This window comes from Macrotis lagotis, chromosome 2, assembly GCF_037893015.1.
Source record: "Macrotis lagotis isolate mMagLag1 chromosome 2, bilby.v1.9.chrom.fasta, whole genome shotgun sequence".
Classification (NCBI taxonomy): domain Eukaryota; kingdom Metazoa; phylum Chordata; class Mammalia; order Peramelemorphia; family Peramelidae; genus Macrotis; species Macrotis lagotis.
The window spans coordinates 295,670,713-295,698,368 of NC_133659.1; the positions used below are offsets into that span (position 1 = coordinate 295,670,713).

The following is a 27,656-nucleotide window of genomic DNA, read 5'->3' on the forward strand; positions in this document are numbered from 1 at the left end:
AAGTCTGACTTTCCCATAGTCACCCAGCTGAACATCTAAAGAAGGATTCAAGTATGGATCATCTGAAACATCTATTCTTGATGTTGTTTGAGCAAACTGCCAAGGTCCCATAGTCCATATGGGTCAGAGAAGGGATTTGAATCCAAGTTTACCTCATATCTATCCACTAAATCAAATTCACTCTATTTTATATATACATGTGTGGGGATATATATCTATATATGCATGTATGTGTATATGTATACATGAATGAGTAAGTTTGTATGTATATTTATACCCACATATATTTTAATATAGATGTGAGATACTTATTAATTTTTTATTTAGCGTCATGGCTTTTATGGACTTAGTCATTAACATTTTATGCTTCCTTATTTACATCAAGTAAACTTTTTGATATTTAAATAGCCAAAGATTTTTAACATCATCTAGGCTTGGTGATTATTGATCATGAATTTAAATTGCTCCTTAAAAACAATTTTAATAAAATCATTTTTTCTACTCTGAAGTAGAACCCCACAGTACTTCTAAAGACCATTTATTTCTCTTTTCTTTGTTCACATGAATTGTTTGCTGATGAGCAGTGTTTAGGAGTTGGAACTTCATTGTTGGGAATGGAAACAGTTTTATAGCTGTTGTCAACTTTTAATTTATGGCGGTCTAAATTAGTCACAGGATATACAGCCAGTACTGAGTCACTGACAATGCATTTATTTTTGACATAAAGTGAAATCAAATTTGGTTCACTGTCTCATTGCCTAGTGTCTGACCTTAACATTCCTTCAAGAGATTATTCAAACATATATATATATATATATATATATATATATATATATATATATATATCTTATATATATTATATATGTATATTTTTATATTTTATATTATTTATAGAATATATATATATAGATATAAAAACTTGGTCATATCTAGAGACACAAAACATTGGATCATGAATATTGAATTTATGAGGAGATTAGGGTTTGATTTGGGGGCTGGTTCCTTTTCTGCAGTAAAGCCTTTTAGAACAAGGAAATTTAGATTATGACCCAAGAAATGAAAGCTACTTAGTAGTTATAGCGGCATTTTATGTCCAAATAGATCATATATACCAATAAAGATAATACGGCAAGACTATGCACATGCTCATACAAGACTCTTAGGTCTTAAAATTAGTCTAAAGGAGATGCAAGTGCTGTAATAATCCAAGATATAATCAACATCTGAAAAAGTGGGATGATTTCATAATGAATTATTTAATCCTCTTCTTCCTGAAGAAATGTTTTATCTGAGAGACTGGCTTCCCATCAAACACTTTCAGGTTTTAGCAATTCAGGACAAATTGAAACAGAAAAATAATGTTTTGCTTCAGGTATCCCCTACTGAAGAGAAATAAGTTTAGCAATCAACACTGTAAAGAATGGTCTGTGAAATCATCATTTGTTTATCATCAGCTTATTGTAATGGTGTATAAGACTGGACCAGGATTTTATTGAGGGAAATGAGTAATGAAAAAGTGCATTATCAACATTTTCTCCAAAGCATAGTGTCAATAAACTTGACACTAAACAGTGTCGCATTGATTATGCAACAAAGATAAGAGTTGAACTCAAGTTTTCCTAACTTTGAAATGAATTCTCTAGTCACTATGTCATAGTGCTTATAGGTACTTATGAAAGTAATTCTAATTTACTTATATGCATATGTCCATTTAAGAGTAATATACATTGGGGTAGCTAGTTAATACAGTAGATAGAACACTAGCCCTGAAGCCAGGAGTACCTGAGTTCAAATGTGATCTCAGACACTTGATGCTTACTAGCTGTGTTACCCTGGGCAAGTCACTTCAACAGGATTGCCTTGACAAAAACAAAGCAAATCCAAAAACAAACCAAAAACCATAAAGTACATATATGTGATATATTAAAGTTCCCCAAAAAGTTTCCTTTCAATAGTCTAACAAAACAGCTAGCCTATGAATTATGAGCCAATGTGTTGATGTTCAGTCTATTAGTCATGTCTGACTCTTTGTGGCCCCATGGACCATCCTGTCAATGGTGTCTTCTTGGCAAAGATACTAGAGTGTTTGCCAATTCCTTCTCCATGGGATTAAGGCAAACGGAGGTTAAATGACTTACCTAGAGACTCACAGCTAGTACATCTGAGATCACATTTAGATTTAGTTCTTCCTGACTCCAGGGCTAGTGCTCTATGCACTGAGCCATTTTTGCCTCCTTAGCAAACAGAAATCAAGTGACTTGCCCAGGGTCACAAAGCTAGGAAAGGTCTGAGGTTGGATTTGAACTCAGGTCTTGACTCTAGACTTAGCACTCCATTCACTGAGACATCAAACTCCCTTATAAGGCAATATGGTACAGTGGAAAGAGCACCTGCTTAGGAGTCAAAAGTTCTGGGTTTAACTCTTGCCTACTATCTGCAGGTAAATTATCCCTTCAGCTCCTCAGTTTCCTCATCTGTATAACGAAGGAGTTGAACTACATAATCTCTAGAATCCCTTCTAGGTCTGGATTTATGCTTCTCTGATTCCTTCCAGATCAAAATTCTTATCTTTAATTTCTATGTAAAGAAACTGAGACTTTCAAAGATGTGATTTTTAAAGGTCATATAACTGGCAGGAATTAGAGCCAGAACCTAGACTTCAAGTCCAATTGGAGACTTGTAGCCAAACCCACTGATATGCAGATATTTAATGGCATGAAATTGACTCGCAGAATTTAAAATCATAGATTTAAACATATTCAATCATTATTTAATATTGTATCTAATACATCAGTATCTAAATATATTCTGTAAATTAATGAATTTTATCACAAAGGGAAAGGACCTTAGAGAGCATTGAGTACAATCCTTTTATTTGACAGCTGGAGAAAATGTGTCAGAAGACTTGTCCTAAGTCACAATGCTTAGCTCCCATCCTATTAAGTTCTGAAAAATTGTCATGATTAAGAGAATCCATTATTTATGGAGTAGGAAAGGCAGCAAGGTGTTATGAAATCAAATAGTCAACCAACATTATTTAATGTTCCAGGAACTATGCAGGGTGCTAGGGTTATAAAAACAACAGAGAGAGAGAGAGAGAGAGAGAGAGAGAGAGAGAGAGAGAGAGAGAGAGAGAGATGGTGGAATTCATAATCATTGTGGAAAATTCTACAATAAGACCTGCTGTCTCCCCCTCTTTCTCTCAGTGGTATTTCTAATCATTTTAGAACAACTCTTTTCTCTGTGGACCCCAATACTGCCCAAATCACAAGGACAACCTCTGCCCTTTTACCCCTTTAAAAATTTTCCCTTTTATATGAAAGAATGAAGATAAAATCTAAAATGCTATTTTCATCATTAGATTGAAAATATTAGACATTGAGAAAGTATAATTACATCACATACCAAGCCAACACGTTATTTTAGAAGTTCCTTTTCCTCCAGGGCACATACCCACCTTGACTCCCCCCAATTGCCTTGACTCTTGTTGAGGTAAGAGTCAAAGGTACATGATTAAGCTATCATTCAGCTTGCTATTAAGGAAGCAAGTTGGCTTAGGTAAATTGCAATCACAAATCTTCTAATCACACGAATTCAAACCTCTATTATATATAACAGTCCATCACACATCAGGGAGCAAACTTTCTCTGCATTCCTTTAAGTGTTTTACCAAAGATTATGATACTGGCACCACGATCACATCTCTGCTTTTCTCTTGTGATCAATCTGAAATTAGAAATTTTTTTCTTACCTAGTCAGATGGGCAATCAGTAGATTACCAAGTACTCATGGGCTGTTCATTTAGCTCCTGAGCTATAAACAGGATATAAAGAGAAGCAATCAATCAATAAACAAGAGCTGGAAATCAAAGAACCAACATGCATTTGTAAGTCCTTACTAGGTTCTAGGAATCATACAATGTCTTGGGAATGCAAAGACAAAAGTGAAAACAGTCTCTACCTACATAGACTTTACTGTCTTATCTGGGAAAACAATACGTACGTTTATAGAAAATAGATATAAGATGATTAATAAGGAAGGATTGTAAGCTGGGGTGGGGGGTCCAATGACATGAAGAAGGTATCACTTGAGTGGGGACTTGAAAGAAGATAGGGATGATTCTAAAAAAGAGGACCAACAATACTAGTTTCATTAGATTTCAATGTGCATAGAAGGCAGCAATGTGTTTTAAGCCTATAAAACCACATTGAGGCTTTAAAAGGTTTTAAAGGTCAGACAGAGGAGTTAAGATTTGATTCTAGAAGAAATAGGGGCCACTAAAGACTATGGTTTATCACATAAGAGAGTGACATAGTCATATTCACATTTTAGGAAAACCAATTTCACAGTTATATGAAAGATGGTTTGGAAATGGGAAATTTTTGAGAGAGAGGTAGGCCAATTAGAAATTAAGAGAGGACAAGTGTCTGAACTAGTAGAAAGAAGGTGTTAGATGTGAGAAATATGATTATAAGTGTAAGTCATGGTCAAGAAGCAACAATATTGACGTAAGAAGAGGTAACCCAGAAAGGAGATATGGTGAGGAAGTGGAAAACTCCAGGAGACTTAGGTATTAACTCAGGCTGGTTTATTCCTTTGCCATGTGACTGATCTTGGGAAAATCATTTAAACTCTAGGACTCAGTTTCTTCATCTGTAAAAATGAGGTACTTAGATTATTTAATGAATAAAATGTCTTCCAAAAACTTATTTTCCTGAAACAATTAGAGAATAATACTAAAATAATAATGTTCTAAATGATGCAGTAAATTTAAAGGAGTTAATAAAATAAAAAGGTCAAATCAGCAGAAAAACAACACTAAAAAGTATGAATGTTGAGTTGAACTTGAAAGGGGTTAGATGGGGGGGTGAATTCAGAAATAATATAGAGATGGTGAAAGGAAAGAAAAATGTCATGGAAATAGAAATAATCATGGGATATGTGGGCAACAGCCAGGAGGCAACTTGCCTGGCCAGAGAAGGAAATAAGTTTGGCTATTTGGGTGTGGTTTATTATGACAGATTGTAAATTCTTGAAGTGAAACCAATAGATAACAGAAATTCTGTAAGTTTCTATGTGAGCTGATCACTGGGGCCAACATAGAAATTCATACACATACAAACAATCATATACCTATACCTACACCTATACCTGTGCATGTATATAAGTAGTCAGATATCTGAAACAGACCTACCACTGTCTCCTAATATAACTGGATATAATTCATCCTGAAGACATACATGGCTAGACAAGTATTTGTGTTAATTTTTTTTAGTTGGAAAAATCTGTTGTTTTTTTCATAATTTGGAGGCTATTGCTTCATTATAGGAGTATACTGGAAAGAGAACAAAAAATGCAGCCCATTAAGATTTTTTAAATTAATTTATGTATGTATATTTTAAGATATTAAAAACAAATTCCCATTTTAAAAAATAGAAAAATTTCTTTTTTACTAGAAAGACTGCTACTTTATAAATCTCAAAATTGTATGTAAATGTTATATTAATGCGACTATTACTACTGAAAATAATACTGAAACTGCAAAGCTAAAATCTGGAAGTGAAAATATTAGAACATTTTGCATCAGCTTAGAAAAATGCAAGTCATTTGTTTTAACATTCTCTTTGGTTTCTAAACTCAACATTTGGAGTGCCAGATCCTTCTAAATGATCTCCCTTTTAAAAAGGCAATTTTAAATTCTTCGGCATCATTCTTCTCTTGACCTCAAGTGATGCTGTAATGCCCCTCACCAGACTCACAGGCCGCCACTGTTCTCTTCATCCCAACTACAGCTAAAACCAGCTGTTCGGTAGGCTGGCTTTTTTATTAACTTATTTAGGAACTAGGGCCTCTCATGTTACCCTCGCTTCCATTCCTGTCTTGCGCAGCTGCAGCCAACACTTTCCATAACAGCCTTCACATATCAACAAGTCCCCCTTCTGTATTTTTTATTTTATTTTCTAATCTCTCTCTCTCTCTCTCTCTCTCTCTCTCTCTCTCTCTCTCTCTCATCCCTTCATCATGTGCAGTCTTCTTACTGAGATAATATGGTATAGAGTCTGACTCTTACACTGTTGTTAATAAAGAGATTATGAGACCTAACAATTTGCATTGACAGGGGGAAAACCCCTTTCTGATTTGATGAACTTCCAGAAATGGAGAGATATTATGCTTTATTAAAGCATATTAATAAATAAATTGATAACAACAAAATTGTATAATATATTCAATTCAGTTCAAAGTTAAAATATGACCTAAAACTCTAGCTTTTTGTTTAAGATAGGGGGTAATCCTATAATGAAATGTAAGATGGGGGAGGAGTATGAAGAGGAAGCAAACAGCCAGGGAAGCTGTTGAGACAATTATTATGAAGTCCAAGTAAAAGAAAATTTAAAAAGACATTATTAAAACTGAAATTTTAACAGTTTTTAATATGTGTTTGTTTAATATGTAAAGATTAAGAATTTTTATTGCATTTCAAAAAAAGTTGCTTGTATCTTTTAAATAAAAAACATTGATATGAATAATGGAGCAGCCCCTCCAAAGACCCATTCAGAAAGTGCAAGTGCATTGGTGGGGGAATAGCAAAATGGGAATTCTTCATTAATTACCTCAATAATGTATAATTATGGGATTCATTCCAATATAATCCCACAACTCTAGTCCCTACCCTCTGACATGAAGAGAAGTAGTAGCAAATTTAAGACCCAAAAAATTAAAAGAAATAAAAATAAATGTTGAATCACATTTGGGAGAAATTATGTTCCCCTAAATCTTCTCTTTTCCAGAATAAATATTTCTTTCAGTCAGTTCTTGTACTATTGCTATCAGAATTCTTTCACTCCTTTTCAGCTGTTCTTTGGATACTTCTGATTTATCAGTAATACCCCAAAACTGTAGTATCCCAGACTGAACACAACCATCAGAAATGACCTCACCTGGATAAAACCTAACTGAACTATCATCTCCCTCTTTCTGGACACTTTGATCCTTTGATGTTCTATAATCCTATCAGTAATGGAACCATGGATATGCTGATAAATACTTAATAACTTGGCTCTCTGGAAAAGAAATGTGCATATATAACACACTTTTATGTGTAATCTGCATTATTATCCTTTTCTCCTTCTAAAAGTCTAAAAAGAATCCACAAAATCCAGCAAAACATTTGACCAAACCCTTGCTTGCACTGTTTTCTGATTTCTGAGGTGTACATGCTCATGGCTTCAAATTTTTTAATTAGCATAAGGATCCAGTTTACTCTTTTGGATTGATTGACTCATTTGAGGTGTTTGGTCCTTCTGTAATTACATTAATTGTATCAAGCACAATGTTTCAAATGGAAGTAGATTAATCAGAAATGCATATATGTTATTTACACATATATTATAATGATACATAATTGTGAGTAATGTGTAGATATTAAATTACATTATTACATTATAAAACTCTAGATTTTTATAATACCCAATACATGAAGCTTTGTATATATGTATATCACATTGGTGTGACTGAGTTTTTAGAATATCTACAAGGAGAATACAAATTCTCTCAGGTTCTATCATTTAGAAAAATTTAAATTATAGCACAATTATAGCAAAGATTCTTTACCCTCTAAAAACCACTTAAAGTTCAGAGAAATGCATCATAATTAGACTGGCCATTTGGTGATGAATTCTTTGGACATGATAACTTCTGAAACAAATAAAATTACAGTATGGCCCACAGACCTTTTTCATCTATACTAATGGGAGGAGACAAAAGAGAACTGAAGATTCTAAGGCTCACATACTTTTTTCCTATTAAAAAGTGAAATGTTTATCCACTAAATAACAGATTATACTGGTAGAGGAATTGATGTGTGTCAATTTTGTTATTTTCATGGAACCAGAGGATTAAACAAAATTATAGCATAATACAAAGACAAATCATAGCTTTTTCACAAGATCCACATAAGCAATTGGTTTCATTGTGGGTGCAAAAGCAGCAAATATGAAATTAATTTTTCCCTTGATCTCTTGATCATCTTTTATTTCAGTGTCATGATAGGTAACTATGAATAGAAATGAAATTTAAAGGCCAAAACTGTTGACACAAGATAAGGAGGTTGAATATTCAGTAGAGAATTTAATGAAACCTTCCAAATTAAATCAACTTTTTGGACACAGAAAGTACCAAGTAACATCATACACACACACACACACACACACACACACACACACACACAAATAGACTATAATTTGATAGACAAGAAATTACCATAGTAAGAATTATTTCTGTAGCAGCCATCTGGGTGCAATAAGACCACTAATTTATTAAGGAAAAGAAAAAAATCTATACCAGATAGTAATAATAAATAAAAAGGAAAAATATGTAAATGAGAAATATTTAAACCATTAATAAAAGCTATAGCTGAGAAATAGATAAAAACCAAACAATGACACAAGACTATGATTTCTACTATAGCATAACTCATTCAAGTCAGTCATCACAATGAGGAGGTCAAAAAACCAGTTCAACCCCCAAATTCTTGGTTTCCTTGCCAAAAAGGAAACACACAGTAAGGCAACAGTTGTTCTGACCACAGTGCCATTTGAAAAATCTTAGAAAGGGTTAAAGATGTTCTGCATTATTATCAAAATAAGAAAGCTAAGAAAATATTTATAGTAATTCCTTTGCTTCTTTTCTGTAAAATTCTTGTGAGGTCATTTTCCCACCAATCAAGGCCATCTTTGTGTAAGAATTTACACAGTTCTTGCCAGTGCTATTCAATGTCAGGTCACATCTTTATAATCATCCAGTCAATTGATAGGTATACACAATATAGCATACTGTTGTGTTTATATAGTTGACTATAAATATATATATCTCTATCCATCTATCTATATTTGATTTAACAGAGGACCACCTTAAAGAGTATCATCTATCAAATCAATTAAGTCGTACAGTGAAGTGGATGATGGATCTAGATTTAGGGAGAGCTGAATCCAAAGCTGGCCTTGGATATTTAATAAGCTGGTTGAGTCTGGGGAAGTTATTTAATCTTGCCAGCCTCAGGTTTTCATCTGTAAAATGGGAATAGTAATAATTTTTCCAGACTTGTGAAGATCAAATGAGATAATATTTTTCAAACACTTTTCAAAGTTTAAAACACTATATAATTGGTTTCTTTTTTCATAATTTGCCATTAATATTATTAAAGTGTCACTTAGATATGGCAAATTTATTTAAGAATCTGTAATACCTGTAACTTTGTCCAGGGATGCTCTGATTAACAATTTCAGCCAAAGTACAAAAGGTGTTTGCTATTGACAGGTTCATTGCGACTTTCAAAGGATAAAGGGATTTTCGGCAGATGGAGAAATCATACAGATGCTTCTATTTCCAAATGTTACTACATCAAGTACTGGCATATTGAAAAGTGTTTTTGATGAGATCCAAAATCAGTTAAAAGAGTTATGCCTAGCTATCTTCATCAGGAAAGTCATATGAATACAAAACACTTTTTGACCATACTCTGATATGCAATTGGATAGATAATTCAGAGATCTGGTCCTTCAATATGTAAATCAAGGACAAATATTCATCCTTACAATGACTAGAGTTCAATAGGAGGACAAGGGTGAATGGATTTCTCTTTTTTTAAACTGCTTAATGATTTCAATGGTCATATAATAATACTCCCTTATCTCCTTTAAGTTTCAACTAAAATCCCATCTTTTTGATTCCAATACCTTCTCTCTTTTAGTTATATTCTATTTATCATATATATATATATATATATATATATATATATATATATATATATATATAGCTTGCTTTGTTTATTTTTGTTTTATGTTGTCTCCCTTATTAGGTTATAAGTTCCTTATGGTTGGTGATTGTCTTCTGTCTCATTCTATATCCTTAGTAATTATCACAGTACTTAGCACATAGTAGTTACTTAATAAATGTTTATTAAGTGATTATATACCTATATTTAAGTTTTGATGCATTAATGAAATTTTAAAATGCACATTAGGGGCAGCTAGGTGGCGCAGTCAGTAAACACCGGCCCTGGAGTCAGGAGTACCTGGGTTCAAATCCGGTCTCAGACACTTAATAATTACCTAGCTGTGTGGCCTTGGGCAAGCCACTTAACCCCATTTGCCTTGCAAAAAAAAAATCTAAAAAATGCACATTAAATAAATGGTTTAAGGAGGTATATAAAAGAGGAAATTGGCTCTAGAAATCTACTTAGATCAGGGAACCATAAATCTATCTTCACCTCCTGTCATTTCCTCTATAGTAACTATGTTGCTCATATCACAATACAAGTCCTACAAGACTTAAATTTTTTGTGCTTCTGACTTCTGACCTCTGATTCCATTGTCCTCATTAATAATTGTTTTTTCTCATGCTATCTTCTTATTGCTGGTTGTCCTTCATTTTTTGAAGATGTCCTCATGAGGTGATGTCTTGACTTGTGCATGAATTGAATTTATGAGACAGAGTGGCATGAAGTAGCCCCACTTTCTCTCTCCCAGAGTCATCAAAGTCCAGTGGCAGACAAAAGATAAGATAAATTGCAATGGCACTGGATTCAGTGGATGGCCTTGGTAATTCACTCTATCTAGGCCTATGTTTCAGACATAACACCCTTTACTGCCCATCTCAACAGATACCATGCCACCAAATATGCGCCCTCTGCCTCTTCTTCTGAACTCCCCACTTTTTCCAATTCTGGAATCATAATCCACTCAAATCTAGTATGTCAATCTATATCCTTGTGACTCCACTAATCAACATCCTAATTACTTGTCAAACCAGAATATTCCTCCTTGGCCACCATTCTCCTAAATATATTGTCTTTTCTCCCATTAGGATGTTGTAAGCTCCTCAAATTATTTTTTGTACTTGTATTTGTCCTCAGTGCTTAGCATACTTCTTGGCAAATAATAATCCCTTAATAAATGTTTTTTTTTTTCCCATTGATTCACTGGCAGGGAACTCCAAGACTATCTATTCAACACTCTCAGTGTACTAGTTAGACAAGTGATATATAGAAAAGCCCAAGATTATAAAGATATTACTGGGGACAGCCAATGAACCCTGGTCTTCTATCTGAATCCAAGAGCCTGTACTCTGTGAATTGTATATTAATAATATTACATAAACCTCCTTTTCTTCTTTGATAGGTAACTGTGCACTAGCATCCATTAAGAAGCAATGAAAACTGACATGGGGAGTTACTCTTTCCTTCCCTTTCTGCCTCTTTCATATTCACTTTCATTTTCTGTCACTCTATATAAGCATCATATAGAATTATATAAAGAATTATATAATTATATAAAGCATTATATAAGCATTCTGTGTTACTATCTCTGCTTTCTATTTCTGTCTGTATCCCCCCCCTCCTCTCTTTTTTATTGATTTTTTTTCCAATTACATGCAAAGGTAATTTTCAACAATCATCCATTTGCAAGTTTATGAGTTCCACATTTTTTACCACCCTCCCTTCTCTCCCTCCTGACAAACAATCCAGTAAAAGTTACACATGTACAATCATGTGTAACATTTCAATATTAGTCAGGCTGTGAAAGAGGAATTAGAACCAAGGGGAAAGAAAAAAAAAACGTGAGAAAGAAAAAGAAGGCAAAGGAATTTTTTTTTAAGGTGAACATAGTATGCTTTGCTCTGCAATTCAGAATCCATATTTTTTTTCTCTGAATTATGGATGGCATTGTCCAAAGCAGTTCTCTCAGGATTGTCCTTGATCTCTGGATGGCTGAGAGAAACTGTATTCATGTGAGTTGGTCATCTCACAATGCTGTTGCTAATGTGTACAACGTTCTCTTGGTTCTGCTCATTTCATTCAGCATTGGTTCATACAAGTCTTTCCATGCTTTTCTAAAGTCTGACTGCTCCTGATTTCTTACTGAACAATAGTACTTCCTCACATTCATAACTTGTTATAAATAACACATAACTTGTGCAGCCATTCCCCAATTTATGGGCATCCCCTTAATTTCCAATTCTTTATCACTACATAGAGAACTGCTATAAATATTTTAAATATGCTGAACGTTTCTTATTTTATGACCTCTTTAGGATATAGAACTAGTATTAAAGGCTATAAAAAGTTTTAATTGCCCTTTGGGCATAGTTCTAAATTATTCTCAGAATAGCTGGATCAGTTCTCAACTCTACCAACAATGCATTAATGTCCCAATTTTCCCATATCCTCTCCAACATTAATCATTTCTTGTTATCTTAGCTAATCTGATAAGTTTGAAGTGGTACCTCATAGTGGTTCTCATTTGCATTTCTACAATCAATAATGATTTGGAGCATTTTTTCATATGACCTGTAAATAGACTTAATTTTTTCATCTTAAAACTATTTGTTCATATCCTTGACCTTTTATCAATTGAATAATGACTTGTAATCTTATAAATTTGATTCAGTTTCCCCATATTTTAGAAATAAGTCCTTTATCAGAAACATTAGCTGCGAACATTGTTTCTGAGATTTTTCATTTCTTCTAATTTTGACCGCATTGGTTTTATTTTCACAAAACCTTTTTAATTTAATAGAGTCAAAATCATTCATTTTGTAATTTATAATGTTCTCAATTTCTTGTTTGGTTATAAACTTCCCACCTGCCCATAGAGCCAACAAAGTATTTCTTGTTCTCTTAATTGGTCTAAGGTCGTTTATGTCTAAATCCTGTCCATTTCGATCTTATTTTGGTATAGGGTATAAGAAGTGAGTCTATGTCTAGTTTCTGTCATACTATTTTTCAGTTTTCCCAGCAGTTTTTGTGGAATAGTGAGTTCTTATCCCAGAAGCTGATGTCTTTACTCAGTTCTATTCTCTCATTCTCTATCATCTCTGTGTTTCTCTTTTTTGTAATCTATATATTCTTCATCATCTTCTTTTCTGTCTCTGTCTCTCTGTCTTGGTCTCTTTGTCTTTCTTTCTCTCTCTCTCACCCACTTACTTTGTCTTTCTCTTTCATTACTTATAACCATTTCTCTGTTTCACTATCTTTCTCTATTGCTATTTGTCTGTCTGTCTGTCTCATTCACGCAGTTGGTTTGTCTTTCTCTGTCTTTCCCTTTCTCTCTGTTATCATCTGTCTCCCCCCCTCTCTCCTTGCTCTTTCATATTCATTCACTTGCCTTGCCTATCTCTATCATTTTCTATAACTATTTCTTTGTGTCACTCTTTCGCTATTTCTGTCTGTGTCTTCTGTCTTTCATATTTACTCATTGTCTCTCTCTCTCTCTCTCTCTCTCTCTCTCTCTCTCTCTCTCTCTCTCTCTCTCTCTCTCTCTCTCTCTCTCTCTCTCTTTTATACCTGAATTATTTGACATAGTGGTCCAGGGGCCGGCAAGGCCTTGCAGCTGTTGTTTCAAAGTATTCAAGCATTGTTAACTAGGCTAGGTTCCAGGGTGTTCAGCAGCTCTATTCTTTCCTTTCTATTCTGAAACGGAAAAAACAACTGCAGTAAGAAATTTTCACTTGTCTCACGATTGCTCTCAGAAATGACTGCGTACAGGTGTAACCATTTGTTAATCTTACTTACCCTGAAAAGCAGTGCTGAAACTTATAAATGTCACTCGTTTATGGAACTGGAGTTTTTTTGTTTCTCCTAAGAGAGTTAAGGAATTTGAGCACACAATTAACTATAGAGGGTGGTTTGTTTTGTGCTCTTTCCCAGAGCTCAGCTGTAGACATGTCATGGATATTCTACAATGTATGACTTAAAAAAAAAAACCTTTCATCTCTTACATTCTAAGGATATATTCTCGCATGTTTGTTTTTTGAATAGCTCTGATTTCGGTTCAGAGCCCACAGAAAGTGGCCCACAAATAGTAAAAAAAAAAGTATTGTTTTCAATTCTAAGGATTTGGGATCCTTGTTTACTTTTGAATGACTACTTGTGTGGCCTTGGGTGGGTCATTGACTTCCCTGGACTTCAGCCTCTTCATCTGTAAAATGATAGAATTGGACTGAATGGCTTCTAAATCCTTTCCAGCTCCAGATTGATCCACGTGCCTTGGATGCAAACCAATGTCCTTTGCTTAATTCTCCTCCTGTTGATCTCATATCGCCTTTCCATATCTCACACATTAAATATCACCATTGTTTATGGAGGCTTCAATTTCATATTTTTATGACTTTTTTGAATATCACTCTAAGTCTTCATAGAGACTGGATGGTTATATATTGGAAATGTCAAAGAGTTTTCTATTCAGGTTTAATTTGGCATAAATATGTTCCCTTATATCTTTAAGTCAATAATCTCATTTTTTAATTTATTACAACTTGAGTTCAAAATATTTCTTGTAATCTTGTATTTTGGTTCAAAAAATCAACATATAAGCTCAAGATGGAAGGGGTATAACTCATGTAGTTCATATGGAAAATATCTGCAATTATATTATATAAAATAAGGATATGATGTTGCAAATAGAGCTAATTTGATCTTTGACTTTATTAATAAAAATAGGTCATGGGTCTCATTCTTAAAATATTATGATCATTGGAGCACTCCATATTTAAAGAGGAGCATGAATAAATTATTTCAGTGTTACAAAGGTAACAACTAAAACACAACCTCAGTTCACTTTCGCTAATCCCCACACACCAGTCCAGAGATATTGATAAGAGTGGTATAGAATCTATGGAAAGAATCTATGACAACTCCAGATTCTCATTTGGCAAATTTTTAAGCAATAGATGTTCCCAAAGCTACTAGATGGAATTCTTCCCTATAGGCATTTGAGGAAAAGTGGAAATCAAATGTAGAGTGTGTGAATAAATACCTATTTCAGAGAAAAATTTGAATCCAGGTTGTATGTTTTTGCCATCATACCAAACTGTCTCAACTAAATCATAGAATGGAAAAGAGGGCTTCAAAATCCCGCCAAACATCAATAATTCAGCATCAAGGTGATGCTTCTAAATGGAGCTTGGGAGAGTTTTTCAGCAACCTCCAGCGGAAAGTAGAAAGAGCCAGAAGAAGACAATTTGGTGGGGAAAGTTCATTCTGAGAAGCAAGTAGCAGAATAAAATATGGCCGAGCAGCTCAGGATATAAAAGACTAAGAGAAGGAAAAGGAGCTATAACAATGATGACGGAAAACAGTGAATTCTGATACATAAAGAAGGCCATTGAGTTTCTAAAGAAGCAAGATGTGGGTGTGTAAAGGCCAAGTAAAGAGCAAAAGTCAAAAGCCGACTCAATAATAAGACCTAGAACCAGAAAACTACTAATCTTAACATCCTAAGAGTATAATATGTAAGAAAAGAAATTCCAACTGAGGCATTATTTGAATATTTTGGAATACTTGCTTTATAGCTACAGAGAGAGAGTGTGCCAGTTTTTTCCTCTACATTGTGTGATAATTAAACATTTATTAAATTAATTAAATCCTGGACATACAAAGAAGCAAAAACAGTCATTTCCTCCCTTTGGGGGGGCCTCACTGAAACCACATCACTGAGTTATATATCAGGATGCCTCAGTCCTGGATCTTTGCCCTTCTCATTACTTAAAATTTCCACTATATGCTGAGCCTACCTCTCCTATTACAACAAAACCCCAACCTGTTTTTTCCTATAAATTTTCATGCTCAATATTTGTATAATTGGAACCTCAGTGGCTAATCTCTATTGTGATCTCGCATTCCCCCATTTGTAACATAAAAGTTGGAATTAATAAAGATGTATCTGTCCCAATTTCCACTTCAATCATAAATTTAATTGTCCTTGTTTACGTCTGTAAGCTTCCCTTGGGTTAAGGTGAGAGAATTCCACTTGGCTCCTATATATCAATCAGGAGGAAAGACAGAGAACTGATGAAGTTGAGTCTGTCAGTTCCAAGGGCAACATCTCCCATGGACCATCACTAACTGACCTTTTCTTTTCCTTTAGCAATGGTCTGGAGATTATCACGTATGAGGTTCCTCCTTAGTTGTATTCTTTCATTAAACTATACCCCCACTCAGCTGTGTTATAAAGTGGTAATGATCAAAACTATCTGTTACTAAGAAATAGAGTGTTGGATCAATGACCATAGTTATCTAATATATGATAAAGCCAGAGAGTGGAGCTTTTGGGATAAGAAATCAATATTTGACAAAAACTGCTGAGAAAACTAGAGAACAGTCTGGCACAGACTACACCATATAACATGATAAGGTCAAAATGGAAACATGATTTATACCTAAAGGATAATGCCACAGATAAATTAGGAGAACAAGTAATAGTTTATCTGTTGGATCTTCCCTCTAAGGGAAGAATTGATGTCCAACCATGGGGCACTGAGCATCACAAGATGTAAAATGATTACTTTTGATTGTCTTAAAATGCGTATCACAAACAAAACCAATGTAGCCAAAATTAGAAGGAAAGTAGAAATCTGGGAAACAATTTTTACAGCAAGTATCTATGATAAAGAAATCATTTCTCAAACATATAGAGAACTGAGTCCAATTTAAAAGAATACCAGTCATTCCCCAACTCATAAGTAGTTAAAGGAGGTGAACAGTTTTCAGACAAAGAAATCAAAGCTACCTATAGTATTTGAAGAAATGCTCTGATCACTATTGAGTAGAGAAATGTAAATTGAAATATGTTCTCCAAATCCTCCCCAACCACCCTACTGTCATCTCAACCATTCCTTCATTCTCAGATGACTCTGATTAGGCCTTAAGTGTTTTCTTTATGTGACCTGAGAATGGCATTTTTAATCCATAATTGACTTCAATTATCAAATGATTATAAGACTTCCTAACTATTGGTATAGATTAGAATAAGATGCCATAATATGACTGTTGCTCCATTCTCTCCCAAAGGGGACAGAAAAAATAAAATGTAGTTAGGGTTGAAAATTCCAAAAGAAAGTAAAAAGCAATCTGGGGAGGCTGTGAAATTTATTATCACCTTGAATTATAAGGAAGAATCATGCTGTCCTCCTAATACTGGTGATCAAGGAGCCAGAGCTCTACATGTTTCCATGACCAAGAGTAAAACATTTTTCTTTTAAAGTTAGTGAATTAGAATGTCAATTAGAATCAATGATGAATACTGGAAAATTAGTATAAAGAAGGAAGACTATCTGAATGCAGATTCTCTAATGTGATAAGAGTTTTTGAGGGAGAGAGGAACATACAAATACAGATCCTTGCAGATGGTCCCTTGTTGCATGCATGGAAAGTGATCTCTAGTGCCATGTAGGGGTAGGTTCCTCCTGCTTGGGTAGTCTGGTTGGAGTCACCAATAAGGATCCGGTAGCAGTCTTCATGAAGTGATATCAGCATTTGGAAAGATATGATGTGCATATCTTCCTTGAGAGGAAGAACATTTCTCTTTCTTTAATTTTCACAGCCTTCTGTAGAATATGTCTGAATGATATGACTGAATAGATAACTAAAATTCCAGAAAGGCAGCAGGGATTAGATTTGGGAAGACTGGGTTCAAATCCTACCCCCCCATCATTTATTTAACATGAATTCTTGTGACTCTCAGAAATTCATTTAAACTTCCTCAGCTTCAGTTTTCAAGTTTATAAAATAGTAATGACAACACTTGTGGTACCTATCTTATATGTTTATTGTGAAACTCAAATATAAGGTCATCCATTCAAAATATCTTTGAAAAACTTAAAGCTCATTGTTTTTATTATAGTCAGTGAAAAATAATTTCATGTGCAGAAATTTGCTTTATAAATCTTACCCATAGAACTCATTCTATAAATGTCAGAGGATGCACATTAATAAAATATCTGTGTATGGAGGCAGCTAGGTGGCACAGTGACAGAGTCCAGCCATGGAGTTAGGAGGACTGAGTTCAAATCTGGCTTCAGGCGCTTAATAATTACCTAGCTGTGTGACCTTGGGCAAGTCACTGAACCCCATTGCCTTAAATAAATAAAATTTAATAAAACAAAATATCTGTGTTTCAGGGGAAAAAAACTCATGAATAATTTGAATTTTCCTGAATCAAGTCTAAGCTCATAGAGGGAAGGACCAATTACATTATTGTCTCTGAATCTCTAGTGCCTAGTACATAGTATGTGCTTAACAAATCTTACTGATTGGTCAGTCTTTTCCCAGGCATGCCATAGTACCCCTCTGAAACTAGAACTAGAATGTAATTGTATTTTATACAATTTATCTGAAAGGGGAGTTCTTAATCTAGGATCCATGAAATTTAAAAATTAAATATTTTCATCACTACACTTCAATATAGCTGATATCTGTTATAATACTAAATCTTTTGTTTTAAGCACTGAAACTATTATTCTGGAAGGGGTTCACAGGTTTTAATAGACAACCAAAGGTGTTCTTGACAAAAAAATAGATTGAGAACCTCTGGTTTAAGCACTTTGAGAAACCATTGAATAATTTTGAAATGACTCACATAGAATGAAAAAAGGTGACCAGTCTTATAAGAATCACAATACAGATCTTTGTCTCAAATAGGATGAAAGTGTTTCATCCAAAAAGAATAATTTATGAATAAAGATTGCTGAATGTCTTAGCAGTAAATGTTGATCACTTCATCATAACCCAGTCATGTTTTGAGAATCTATGCAAGCTGTATGATTACTGGAGGAAGCATGGAATGATGTGTTCAAATTAGGACCATCTGTGGGGAGAAAAAGTTTGGGTTTTTTTAGTCATTCTTGAAGAATGGAAATCTGATTCTCCATGCTAAAGTGAGCATAATCCTGTTTGTATCTGTAACCCAATAGGGCAGTTGTCTTGAAATAGGCAGACTTAACATGTAGTTCATCAAAGCTGAAGATGTTGCATAAGGGAGGTTACTGCTAGCCACTTCTAATTGACCTTGGAATGGCAACATTATTTTGTCTCTAAATTTATTTCTGCTTAATCTATTTAAACACATTTAACAAAAACACGTGAATTATATACACTAACCAACTCCAAAATGGAAAGGGCTATTTAAATTAAACTGTGCAAACAGAATCCAAAGAAAGGAGAGGAAAGACTGTGCTGTATTTGAAGTCAAAGAACCAGGATTCAAATCCTGGATCTGCCCTTTATTACCTTTAGTGAGCTTGGGCAATATCTTAATCTGAATGTGACTCAATGAGTAGGTTAGATGAAATGATCTTTAGGATTTATTCCAGCTCTAAATTGATGATCCTCTTACTTGGGGTGTTAATGACATAATTTATATCGAATAAATGCTTTCCCCAAATTGTCTGGTATTTCAGCATTCTATAATGTAAATTATACAGCTTTTCTTGATTAGGGTGGGTCAATTGAAGGCATTCAACTCTAGTCTAAATCATGAGTTTTCTTCTCTCTATGAACCTAGAATTCCATTTCACATTTACTAAACACCTATCAGATGCCAAGGGCTATTTTTATGCTAAGAATACAGAGATAAAAGTTAAACTTGCATTATTCTGAGAATTCTGGAGATGGGGCTGTATGTGAATACAGGAAGCATAATGGAAGGTGAGGTATGATGGGACAGAGGAGACATTTAGAGAACTCTAGGAAAATGTGAATCAAAAGGATTGAACACATGAACCTTTGTTGAGAAAGCAAATGTTCTGAAAAGGATAGGTTAGGGGTTGGATTTGCTATAAAAATGTAGTTTCAGCATAAACTATGTTAGCAATCAAACTTTCTTATGGTTTATCAGAAGGACAATACTTAGAAAATTGTTTTCAATTTTAGTGGAAGAAATGCTTGGTATCAAAATGTGTTGTGTTTTTTTTAACTTATAAAAGAAATAACAATTTTCTAAAAATGTTGTTGTACAGTTATTTCAGTTGTGTCTCACTCTGTTTCCTTGGGGGAGGTTCTTTCTGTGTTCTTTTCTGTTTTTTTTTTTTTTGGCAAACTTACTGGAGTGATGTGCCATTTCCTTTTCCAGCTCATTTTACAGATGAAGAAATTAAGGCAAACAGGGTGAAGTGACTTGTCCAGGGTCACACAGCTAATACATATCTGAGGATGGATTTGCACTCAGGCAGATGAATCTTCCTGACTCTAGGTCCAGCACATTAGGCACAATGAAACCATATTTTCCTCATATGTAGCATGAGGGAGTTGGACCTAATATATCCTCTCAGATCTGTTCTGATCTCATCATCATGACCTCAATGAGCATATAGTTTAGGGAGGGGAAAATAAAACTTATGCAGAAATAACTATTGGGCAAAGCAATATTTGTGAAGAACCATATGATTGGAACAAATTAAAGAATACCTATAGCATTTTTTGAGTCTAAAATAACTTCTTTGGGTTGTTATGAGTTGAGAAAGTCCCTTTAAATGCAGCAAGGATGCAAAATAGCTTGTAAATATGGACCCTTCCTCTCTATATGGAAATACAGAGGGAATTCAAGAGGGAAGGATGTGATAATGTAAATGGTCTTAGGATATCTAGCCACTCTTAAGCATCAGCTAGATGATGCATTTGATCTTAGTCAGGAAGACCCAAGTCAAAATCTAGCCTCAGTTTATAGCTATGTGAACCTGGACAAATCACCTTGCCTCAGTTTCCTTACCTGTAAAATGGAGATAATAATACTTTCTCTAAGAGTCCTTATAAGGATCGAATGACATAATATATGAAAATGCTCTGCAAACCTAAAAGTACTCTATAAATATTAGCTATTTTAGTACTTCTATGTGTTCTGACTATGTTTAAAGGAACTTTCTTAATATCAAGGGCTTTTTGGTTGTTTTTTCCCATGCCTGTCCCTTATGATTCATAATTTCAGTTGACCAACAATTTGGATGAATGAAATAGACCTTTTGTTAACTACTCAATGACTTAAGCTTCCTATTTTTTCCCCAACACTGAACCTATATTAACAATACCCACAAAAGACAGAAGATATGGGAATCCGAATATAAGACTTCTTTCTTCATTTGAGTAAGCACCTAAGCCAGTCAAGCTTACCTCAAATCTGGTTTAGCTCATGATGCCCTGGACTTCTCCATCTATGATTACCTTCCCCTTCTCCCCCAAGACATCTTCAGCTTCCTTTTTATGAATTGTCTTCCTCCATTAACATGTAAGCTCCTGAAAGGTTGAGGCTATCTTTTTAGTTAGTTTGAATTTGTATTCCCAGGGCTTAGGACAGTACCTAATATAGTATAAGCAAAGGACAAATGTTGTATGTTTGTATGATGCATCTATCTATCTTCTATCTATGCTTTCTATGGATCTATGACTGCTTCTATATATGCTTATACACATACATATATATATACATGTATGTATGTGTGGACATATTTATCTATATATCTATACGCTCTCTCTCTCTCTCTCTCTCTCTCTCTCTCTCTCTCTCTCTCTCTCAGGAAAGTCAAAGTTCAAATCCCTTGTTTGACATATTACTTCCAAAGTAAGATTTATCCTCATATAAAATTAGGATCCTAAAATATCTAGACAAGCTAGAACATTGGCAAGATTTAAGAAAAGGAAATCTAAGAAGCATAAATATGTCTTTCCTGAGGTCTAAAGACTGACTTCACATATACTAGATAGGGAAAATATCATTAAATATCAAATATCAATTATACTTAATAATTTCGTGTGAAAAAATTTTGAAAGAATTAGTGAAAACTAAGCTCAGTGGCAGTCAACAGTTTGATATGGCAGCTGAAAAGACAATTTTTATCTTATTCTCTATAAAGAAATTCATGACATCTAATAATAATCATAGCTAGGATCTAAATAGCACCTCAGGATTTGCAATCACTTTACAAATATTTTCTTATCTTTTCCTCTCAACAATCCTGAGATAAAGGTGATATTTCATCCACATTTTAGGGTTGAGAAAACTGAGTTATGTAGAAGATCCAGAGTCCCACAGCTATTAGCTATTTGAGGCTGAATTGGAACTCAGGTTTTGCTGATTCCAGTCCCAGTGCTCTATCCACTGTATCCCCAGCTGTAGAAGATGATAGGATTCCTGTGTTTTTCTCTCTTCAGACCATAAGATTATATCTGGAGGATGGTGTTTAGTTCAGGGCTCTAGAATGATGAATGTCCATGCTAGTGAAGACACATGGCATAAGAGAAACAGTGGAAAAAACTGATAATCTTCACCCTGGAAAAGAAAAGATTCTGGGGGACAGAATAACCAATCTTCAAGTATATGAAGGACTGTCATTTTGAAGAAACATTAGACTTGGTCTATTTGACTCCAAAGGGAAAAACTATGAGCAATGAGTAAAAGTTCCAGAGATAAATTTTGACAAACACATGGAGGAAACATTTTTAAAAAATGATTGAAGTGGGACCTGTGGCATAGGGAGCTTCCCCATGGGGTTCTGCTCTTTTTCAACACATGCTGGCCCTGACATATGGGTTACCTTGAGTGGTATTGGCTTCCTTTTGGGTAGCAGTATTCAAACACTGGATGATCACTGGTCAGGTGCATAGTATAAGTTGGGCTAGATGACTGCTGAGATCTCTTCTAATTTTGAATTTTTTTTGTGATTCTGTGATACTCATATTAAGAGTCAAGTTTGATATTGTACAAGGATTATTCCCATATGGACAAAAGCATAGATATTTCATGTAGTCTTTTGCAAGGGTAACATTCCCAGAAAATGGAATAAAAGCCAAAAGAACCACATGAATATTTATTCATTAAACTTATGAAAAATTGGGATTTAAATTTATGCAACCAATAAAAACTGAAATTTTCCACTAGAGATTACTGAAAATACACTCTTCTGCACACATTTTAATAACAAAACATTAATTCTGATAATATGTACTTTTGCTAACACAATAACTATGAAATAATCTATTAAATGCAGTATACAAAATAAAACTGTTAAAGTGCAAAACATTTTTCTCACTTGTAACTCCCTAGAATTCTAATATTTCAGTCATAATATTTCAATGAAAATATTTTAGACAATACTATTATACTGTTAAACTCTCTCTATTTTGCTGCCTTCTGAAAACCAAGGGAGAGGTGGCTCGACTTTAGTGTCCATGCTCGAAAGATGCCAAGACTGGTGAGGTCTCATTATACGCTGACAATGAATGCATGGAAACATTTACAATGATGGTGGGGTGACCAAGACAAGTGAAACACCTAATAAGATGCCAACTGTGCCACAAATTTGTATAAATTGTGCCTTTCACTTTTTTCTTGACTGTGCACAGCCAGGAATGTGCATGGTTGACCAGGTGAAAGTGAAGATGAATTTTAGAAGTTGGGAATGTTAAGCTGTGACTGTTGAGGATTGATAATGTGTAAGATTCTATTCTAACAAGGTGATAGGGAACACAATTTTAAAATGATATCCCGTCCCCAGAAAGAGAGTGCAGCGGGGAAAAACTAAAATGTTATAATATCAAGTTTAATAGCAATATTATGATGGTGACCATAATAACCACTTTTGTAATCCCTACAGAATTTAGCGATGAATAATAGATGAATAAATATAGTCACCATTTATTTTCAAGTTTTCTTTAATAACAATTCTGGGATAGTGTTAGTATTACTTTTTTTGAACAGGGGGATTTGTGAGGGAGTACTTACATACAGGATCTCCTTTTATCCACATAGTCATTCAACTTCATGGTCTGAATTCTTTATATTGTTTGTATGGATTTAAAATTTCTTCCAGAAATTTAGGAGCGCAAATGAAGACAGAGATATATTTATGTGAAGCCAGATCTCATCCAACCCTGGCTTATTGTAAACCATTAAAAAAATACTAAGGCTAAAAGTAAAAGAACATAAAACCTCACCCCAAACTGATGGAGATCATCTTTTTTCCACTTTCCATAAATGCAATTACTGAATAAAAGAAGAATAATGAAATCTAATCCTTATATAAAAATTAAGGTTTGCATTAAATATAAGATATAATATTGCCTAGCAGATAGAGAATGAACTTTGGACTCTTAGAAGACTTCACATTCTGCAACTGATACAGATACTGCTATGGGATTATGGGCAAATCCCATAAACTCTCAGTGTCCTGGGCAAGTCTCTAAGGCTCCAACTTGCAGACTAATTATTGATTTGCACTGTAGGAGAAATATTTAGACCCATAATTCCCTATAGCAATAAAATCACAGTTTCAGGAAGAAAAAGTTATGAAGAAAGTATCTGCATAAATATAGGAAACATTGACTGAAACTGATGTAATCATTGACAGTTATAAAATAGATCTAGGTCAAACAAAGATAATTAACCACTATACCAAATATGTCCTATATTATTTTATAAAGTGTCTTTATTTTAATCTTTTCAGTAGCTAATAACATATATATTGTGATACTATTAGTTCAGTTTGATAATTAATGTCTTGGTGATATTTTTTAAAGATGCTTTCTAAACTTACTGGGAGTTTTTTTGGAACCCTGTTCCTTATGTTTCATAGTTTCAGTGAGTATATACTTTGGAAGAAGGATTTTATTCATTGGTTGATTTCCTTTATTTTATCTTTCCCCATAAATCCAGAGGTTCGAAGAAAAGATGTATATCTGCAGAGATTATGTCTGTTCAGGGCAAGATACAGCAAGTCTTTCATATATATATATATGGAGTCTATAAAATGTCCATATTCTTTGGCCCCAGAGATCAATAGCATTAAGGCTCCTTCCCCAATGACATATCTCTATGAGCAGTTTTTGTAGTAGCAAATAATTGGGGGGAGGAAGTAAAATCATTTAAATGGAAGTTGATTAAACAATTTATTGCACATGAGTGTGATGAAATATTATTTTACCTGATATACATTATTTTGTACCATAAGAAATCATAGATATGAAGAATGCAGAGAGGCACGGGATATATAAGCTGTGTGATCAAAGTGAAGTAAGAAGAGCCAGGAATACAAAATACATGACTGCAACAAAATAAGTGAGAACATGTTCATTGAGAAGAACAACGAAAAATGACACAATCAATAATAACTAATGGAACTAATTTTGATCCCAAAGAAGAGATTTTGAAATGTTCCCTCCTGATTTGCATGAACTGATGCTGAGTAAATTGGGCAGAACCAGAAAAACATTGTCCATCCTACCAGTAACATGGTGGCAATGATCAATCTTGATGGACTCACTCATTCCATCAGTGCAACAATCAGGGACAATTTGGGGCTGTCTGCAATGTAGAATACCATCTGTATCCAGAGAAAGAAGTGTGGAGTTTAAACAAAGACCAAGGACTATAACCTTTAATTCAGGAAAAAACCTTGATATCTTATTGTCTGATCTTGCTATCTCTTATACTTTATGTTTCTTCCTTAAGGATATGATTTTTCTCTCATCATATCCAATCTGGATCAATGTATATCATGGAAACAATGTAAAGACTGGGAAATTGCCTTCTGTGGGGGGTGGGGGGGAAGTAAGATTAGGGGGAAAAGTGTAAAACTCAAAATAAATAAAAAAGTAAATTGCTCCCTTCTTTCCATTTTTACAAGTTAAAAAAACACAAATATCATGTATGCACAGCAAAACATAAGAGAAAAATCAGAATATAAAATAATAAATTTCAATTTCAGGAACACTTATATAATAAATATTAAATAATGTGTTCAAAATTGTTTATCTTTCCTTTACTTCCTTGTCAATTTTCTTCTTTTTTCTACTGTGCACTGCTTACATTTTTTTCCTCCCCTTCCCTCCAGGATAGCTATAATTAAGATTGATTACACACATACACACACACACACATTCACATATGTATATATATATATATATATATATATATACATATATTCACATATTTATATAAACACACATATATATTTATACACAAACACATATATATATACATTCCTATATATTTTCACACTTATGTATACATAAAAATATAACACACACATATATTTGATTTGTATCTCTCATTTTTATGACATTTCCTGAAAGCAAGCACCCCTCCTCACTCCTCTACTTCTACTCACTACCTTACCCCCCAATTCTTAATCAACTGCCTTTTAAAGAATCACTCCTTTACAAATCCTTCTATACTCCTTCCCATTAATCTGCACACTCATCTATAAACTCTTTTATCTTATTTCCTTACCCTCTAACTCATTACCCATCCTTTCTGAATTGAGAAGGATTTTAAAGCTATGTATATGCATATGTGTGTGTGTGTGTGGGGGGGGTCCCTCTTTAACCCATTCCCTATGAGAGTAAGTTTCCAGAACTATCAGCTCTCCTTCCCCATTTAATTCCTCTGCATCAATTCTTCTCACACTTCATTATGACCATTTGATTTTACTCTTTGGGAGTAAATATAAAATAGAAGATATAAATGTTTACCTTATATTTCTTTTGGTTCTTGTATATGAAATTTTCTAATTCTTTGCAACAAATTCATAATTTTGGCAGTTCCTTGAATATCCATTTTTTTAAATCGGATCATGCTTAACTTTTTTGGTTATGATCTTTTTGGTAATATATTAATTCTTTTGCTCTTTGATATGTTGTGTTCCAAGACCTTGGTCTTTTAAAGTAACCAGTGCTAGGTCTTAACTCTAATAGTTCCCCCAGATTTGTATTACTTTCTCTTGTTGCTCTTAATATTTTCTCCTTAATCTGGGAGGGTTTGGAATTTAGGGAAAAGTTTCCTCCTAGTATCTCTTTCACATGGTGATTAGCCAATTTTTTCTAATTCTATTTTCTGCTCTTGTTCTAACACTTCAAGACAATTTTCTTTAATTATTTCTTATGGTATCAAGGTTATTTTTTTTTTAATCATAGCTTTCAAGCAATCCAATTATTCTTATTTTTGAGGTGTTTCACCTTCTCTTCTATTTTTTCATTTTATATGTTGTTTCAATATTTCTTCAATTCTTATAATGTCACTGATTTCCCCTTGCTCCATTCTAATTTTCAAAGCATCATTTTCCCCTTAAATTTCTGGGTTTCCTTTTCCAATTAATCTACTTTCTTTTCATAATTGTTTTTCTTGGATTGTACTTATTTTCTTTTTTAGTTGTTCCTCAAATTCTCTTATTTGAATTCAAGTCTTTTTAGAGTTCCTTTACAAATTCTTTTTGAGGAGGTATTTGTTGTTACCCTTTGGTACAGAAGAGGCTTTTTTTCCTTCAGCATTTTCCTCTGAAGTTGAACTCCATTCTTCTCTATTCCTATTATAATTATCTATGGGTTGGTTCTTTCTCCTTTGCCTGCTCATTTAAAAAATTTTTTAGCAGCTTTTTCTTATATTCAGCCCAAGTCCTATAGTGTGGAGGGTGATAACTCTGACCTCAGGAACTTTGTCTTGGACCCAGCCTCTACCATCCTTTCCCCCTCCAAGTCACAGCTGGAGTCCCTCTGCACACTGTGCTGGAAATGATCTTACTCCCTGAGAACCCTCTGAAATTTTCTTCATTTCTTCCCTCTGACCTGGGGCCAGAACCAAGAACTCAGTTCTCCTGTAAGTGTCAACAGCCAGTAGAATCCCTATGCCTCACCAGACTCACCAGGTGAAAGCTGGTTTCTTCTTGCCTAGAGCTTCATCTTACCTGCACAGCTGGACGAGATGTCCTTTACCAGCAGAGGTTCCCTCTCTTCTCTAACTCAGTCACCCCACTATCTTCCAACCTGGTACCTCTAGTATTTAACTCTTATTGTTTCAGGAAGGTTTCATGGAGGTTAGCACTCCACTCAGCCATCAGAA

At 34.2% G+C, this 27,656-nt stretch overlaps 1 protein-coding gene and 1 long non-coding RNA gene across 2 annotated transcripts in view; both read left to right on the top strand.

Moving 5' to 3' along the window:
• Positions 1–25,334, top strand: part of LOC141515159 (uncharacterized) — a 32,920-nt gene extending 7,586 nt beyond the window's left edge. Inside the window, exon 3 of the long non-coding RNA XR_012476230.1 lies at positions 24,772–25,334. This is a non-coding gene — a long non-coding RNA (uncharacterized LOC141515159). The remainder of the gene's footprint in view (positions 1–24,771) is intronic.
• PTPRQ (protein tyrosine phosphatase receptor type Q) overlaps positions 1–27,656 on the top strand; it is a 316,015-nt gene that overhangs the window by 161,047 nt on the left and 127,312 nt on the right. The gene's annotated exons all lie outside the window — the stretch shown is intronic.